Below are 6,000 nucleotides of genomic sequence, written 5' to 3' on the forward strand. Positions count from 1 at the left end.
GAATCTTTAAATGAAGATTTTCCACCCATCCTACTTGAAAACCACTGTGACTGGTCCTTTCTCTGGAGTTGCTATAATTCACTTGTATCTCTTGTGAGAAATGAAGCACATAGTTCAGTATTGTGAACTGTTTTTTTTTGGTAAGGAAATAACATAATTTTATCAATGGTCAGAAAAAGGTTTATATTGTTTCTATTCTTTTCTGATGTTAAATTTTATTTTGTAAACAAAATATTAAGCACATGAATTCTTAAAGAATGACTTAAATACCTCCCATATCCTTTTTAGATGTCAAATTATACTTAGAATGCTTCATTTATAACTTCTTTTTTCTTAAGTTTACTTGCGTTTGTCCATAGAGCCGCCATTTTTGTGTAAATCATTCACATTGATTTTTTTTAATTAAAAAATACTGAGTACTTACAAAATACCATATATGGTTCTTGAGTTGCTAGGATTACAGATAAATGAATTCTTCTCCTGGATTAAACTACCTGTTTGAGTACTATCTAGTAGGGACAGAAGAAAGGCTGTAGACATAAATTACTACATATCAGGTTGTAATAGGAATTTTAAAGAGTAAAAATTGGTTGGATCACAAGTGGTGTAAAGGGTAGCTATTTTATAGAGTTATCTGTAGAGGACTCTGTGGAAGTGACATTTTAACAGATACCAGAATAAAGTGAGGACAACCACTATAGACATCTGAAGAAAATATTCAAGTCAAAGGAGTAGCAACTGATAGCCCCTAAAGTAGAAAGGAGCTTAATGATCAAGATAATGAGAGAACATTGTGAAAGTAGCAGAGTTAAGGAGGAGAAAGTGATTTTAAAAAAATAAATGAATAAGTCAGTGACATATCTGGTTACCTTATAGATCATTTAAAAACTTTGGCTTATGTGACGCCGGGGTGGCTCAGTGATTGAGCATCTGCCTTTGGCTCAGGGCATGACCCCAGATCCGGGATGGAGTCCCACATCAGGCTCCCTGTGAGGAGCCTGCTTCTCCCTCTGTCTGTGCCTCTGTCTCTCTCTTTGGTTGCTCATGAATAAATAAATAGAATCTTAAAATAAAAGTAAAAAAGTAAAGACTTTGGCTTAATGTGTAGAGCTAGGAAGCTACTTGATTGTCGTTAACATAAATGTGACCTATCTGATCTTTCTGGTTCCTGGATGGAGAACAGGCCCCTGGGGCAAGGGTGGAGGCAGGGACACCAGTTTGGAAGCTATCCCAATGACCTATATAAGGGCTGACAGTGACTTAAACAGGGGAGTTGTCTTAGTGACTTTGAGAAATAATAGCTGGATTCTGGGTTTATTTTCAAGATAGATTGGACAGAATATGGATGAGAAATAGGAAAGAGATGAGTGGAAATGACTGAAAAATTTGGGCCTGAAACTGAAAGAATAGATTTCTATTTACTGAGAAATATCAGATCGCAGCAGAAGCACATTGAAGGTAGATTTAACCAAAATATTTACTTTGTGCATATTGAGATACCTGTTAGACATTGAAGTGGACATGACTGTGAGAATTCCCTCCGGCTTGCCCATATTATGTTTATTAGTTACCACTGGAGTTTAGTGTCCTCCACAACCTTGAATATTTGAATGCAATAGCTGTTAATGGCAATGTATACAACCAGAAAATACATGGTATCAAGCCTGGATCTGAGATAATCATCCTTTAAAATTGTGTACCCAAATAAGTCTGTATTAATGTCTACCTTTTGTTTCTGCTTCTAAATAATCTACCAATAAAAAGAATGAAACATCTGTCCCTCATTATTCTCTTACCCTTTCCCAGCCCAGCACACATATATCCTAACATACACACCCCACAAAAACACCACTCCAAACTTGCACCGCCGGCATACCCCTACCCCAACACACACACATACATACCCAACAACCCCCCCACATGCATTCTCACATATATTAAAATGTTATTAGCTACAATTTCATTTTGTTCATAAATAGATAATTTCTTACAAGCTTTTAAATTCTATTAAAGATCAATTAAGTAGATATATAATAAAGTAGGACTTCAAATTATGTTTGTATTTATACATAAGTTATTGTTGAAACAAAAATGGAAAGCAAGTATTAACCTGGAATTTGGGGATTTTTCTCAAAAGCATAATATTTATATTTTCTATTCTCATCTTTATAAAAATGAAACACAGTTTAATGTTCAAAAAACAAAAGTAACTAACATTTTGTTTTAGTGATGAAAAGGAATAGAGATAATTCTGTCAACATAATATGGCTATAGAAGTGTTTTGCTGTAAGCAGAGCAATTTTTTTTAAATCTAGGTAATAATAATTAATATTTGCTAAAACCTACTACACACAGGCATTGTGCTAAGGGCTTTGTGTGAGTTATTAAATCTTCACACAGGTCTTGTGAAGCTGATTTCATGATCATTCATTTTCTAGATTAGAAATGGAAGACACTGAGCAGTAAAGAAACTGGAATGTGGTAACACAGTGTAATAGGTATACCTTGAACATGATCCCACTTCTATCTTACTCTATCATCTGTTTTTATAAGCATGAAGCCACACAAAAGTGAAGCATGTGAAAAAAAATACCTCTGTATGTACAATTTTGATACAGAGCTTTATATGAGAGAATCCAATAGACTAGCCTTATTTCGATGGTTGGTATTTGGACAACAGCAGGGTTGGCATCCCTGGGAGAATTATTTGCAAGGTAGACCAACAGTTGGCACAGGTCACTTTGCAGAGAATGATTTGAGACTCAGCACTCAATAATCTCTTCCTTTACTACGCAAATGAGTCAAGAAAATAACTGGGACAGCAGTTTCTTAAGGATTTTTATATAAAATAACATAATTTATAACCCACATTAGGCTTAAAATAGCATTCCCTTGTTCTGGTTTTCACTCAGTTGTGGAATGCGTCGAGCTCTCCTATCCCGGTTTTTGCACATGTTTTGTCTTCTGAGGATGCTCTTCCTTGATTTCTTTCATTTTTTAAATTAGCCTTCTAAACTCAAATGTCATGTCTTCAGAGAGAAATTTTTTGACTACCTGATCAAGAGACTTCCCCTTACCGTGCGCATTATTAACTTTTTAAAATATCATAGTCTTGTGTTTATTTCCTTAACAACACTGCATGCATTATTTATAAATTTATTTCCCTGTGTACTTGTTGATTGCATGCCTCTGTCTCTAAAAAGTAAGCTTACTTCACTTTCAGTGCATAACACTTGCCTGTCACAGCATCCTGCACATCATAGATGATCAATAAGTACTTATTAAATTAATGAATCAATAGTGCCACTGCTCTCTCATAATCATCCCACTACACCCAATAAATAGAATTTTCCTCACTTTTTAGTGCCTGGTGTTCAAGAGTACTTTCTGTGATTGACAAATGTGGGTGAGAATGTAAGAAATTAACCAAGCTTTCTACAAACTAGGTTAGCTCACTAACCATTTGCTGCAAATAGATTTGGAGTTTGTATCAAAATTATTCCAAATTTTCTGTTAAAAATCTTTCTTAAAAGCCTTATTATCACATCACACTTATAATAATTAAAAGAAGGCCTGCCATATGGAACCCAGTGGATTTCTTCAATCCATAGACCTGCTCCTGTATACTATAAATTTCTTTCTCTCTTTTGATTTCCTTTTGGCAGACTGAGGAAGTATGCACTAATTCCTAGGGTGCGGAGAGTTTTTATTATAGACGCATGTAGAATATTACCAAACATTATCTGTGCATTTATTGAGATGATCATATACTTTTATTTATAATGTTAATACAACAAAATTGATTTTTAAATGTAAAATGAGTTTTTCATTGTTGAGATAACTCTCATTTGATCATGCTTTCTGTATAATAGGACAATTTGCTAATATTTTGTTAAAGAGTTTTGCATGTATGATGATAAGAAATTATTCTTTGATTTTTTTTTGCCATATTTTCATGTCAGATTATATTGGCCTCATAATATGAATTGGGAATTGTTCCAATCTGATGGATTTTCTGGAAGAGTTTGTTTAAGACATCTGTTTTTTTCTTTAAAGTATTAATAAAATTTACTAGTGAAGTAATCTAGTCCAAGAGTTCTCTTCATAGTTTTGTTGTTGTTGTTGTTGTTTTTAAGATTTCATTTACTTATTTGACAGAGAAAGAGACAGCACAAGCAGGGGGAGCTACAGGCAGAGGGAGAGGGAGAAGCAAGCTTCCCATTGAGCAAGGGGCTTGACATGACGCTCCATCCTAGGACCTTGGGATCATGACCTGAGCTGAAGGCAGATGCCTAACTGACTAAGCCACCACACAGGCCCCCCTCTTCATTGTTTTCAACCTTGTTGATTGATATAGAGCTATTTGCACTTATTTTGTTTGGGCTAGTTCAGATAATTTGAGTTTTGTTTTATTTTTGTTTTTTTTTCTACAAAAATTTTGTTTTTGATATTTTCAAATTTATTGACATATGTTTGCTTATGTCCTTAGCATCTTTTTAATTACTGTGTTATCTGTACTGGTGTCTATTCTTTCATTGTTGAAATTATTAGTGTTTTCTCTCTTCTTGATTTGTCTTGCAGGGAATTTGGTTAGTTATACTAATCTTAAAAAAAAAAAAAGTTAACTATATTTACTTCCTATCCCTTGAGATAGTGCAAACCTGCTCTATTAATGATGACTGAAAGCAGTGATCTATAATGAGATGGACAATGCCTGTAATGAGCATGTTAAAGTGAATGCACTATCCATTCTCCAAAGCTCACGTTCCATAGGAAGTGTTTGGAGGCCACTCCATTTACCACAGTAATAAGGGTTGGAGTGGGTAAGACAGAGACCAGCATCATGACAGTTAATTGGTGGCTTCCCCAAGGGAACTGAAAACAATTATTCTAATAACTCTGTGCTGAAAGGAGAATTAGGGGACTATCTAAATACTTTAAGGGCTGCTGGTCACACGGTTCAATCTGACATGTATTTCTGGAAATCTGAAGTGATATTATGATGTTGGCAAACAATTCTCGATGGTCCTCTCAATTTTTGCTTGTCTTGAGTCAACTTTTATTCTGTAGTATGTTTCCAAATTATGTTTGTATAGCAAATGGCCTTAGAAAATAGGGGATCCCTGGGTGGCGCAGTGGTTTGGTGCCTGCCTTTGGTCCAGGGCGCGATCCTGGAGACCCGGGATCGAATCCCACATCAGGGCTCCCGGTACATGGAGCCTGCTTCTCCCTCTGCCTATGTCTCTGCCTCTCTCTCTTCTCTCTCTGTGACTATCGTAAAAAAAAAATAAATAAATAAAAATAAAGATATTGTCCCTTTCCAGGGCACAGACCAAATATATGTTATATATATATATATATATTTTTTTTTCTTACTGTAATGATGAAACTATTGTCCTCCTCTGGGAAGGTATTTGAGCAAGTTTTCTAACAGTCTGCTCATTGTAGATTTGTATTTTGAAAGCTGAAGTCCCTCAGTTGTGATGCAAATTCACTCTTTGTGCAATATGTGTACTGGGTCACTCCATATGAACCCTGACGAGTATTTGAGAGTAGGGACAACTGATGTAAATATGAAGCACAAGATTCTTTCTGTGCTATGAGTAATGAAACACTTTGTCTTTGACCTGAGTTTTATGACTTTTGCTAGCATCCATGCACTTGTGACAGGTTGACTTGTTAGCTTGCAAATAGAAAACCTCAGATACTTTGTAGTTCTTGTCAATTATCCCCTACCCCCTTACATATTCAGGACATAAAGGGAGCAAGTATTAAATTGAATTCAGACTAAGTGGACTGTGAGTCCACGGACCCACTCAGGGATCATTTCTCTAACCACTAACCACTAGATGTATAATCAGAATTAACTTACGTGGCATAAGGCGTAAACACTACATTTGGTCCGTCACCTGTGTGGTGGGGATTAATTCACAAGGCCAGACCTTGCAAAAATCAGACAGAATATGGAGAATGAAAATTATATGCTATTACTTCAAGAAA

This window comes from Canis lupus, chromosome 13 (genome assembly GCF_011100685.1).
Source record: "Canis lupus familiaris isolate Mischka breed German Shepherd chromosome 13, alternate assembly UU_Cfam_GSD_1.0, whole genome shotgun sequence".
In the NCBI taxonomy this organism is placed as follows: Eukaryota; Metazoa; Chordata; class Mammalia; order Carnivora; family Canidae; genus Canis; species Canis lupus.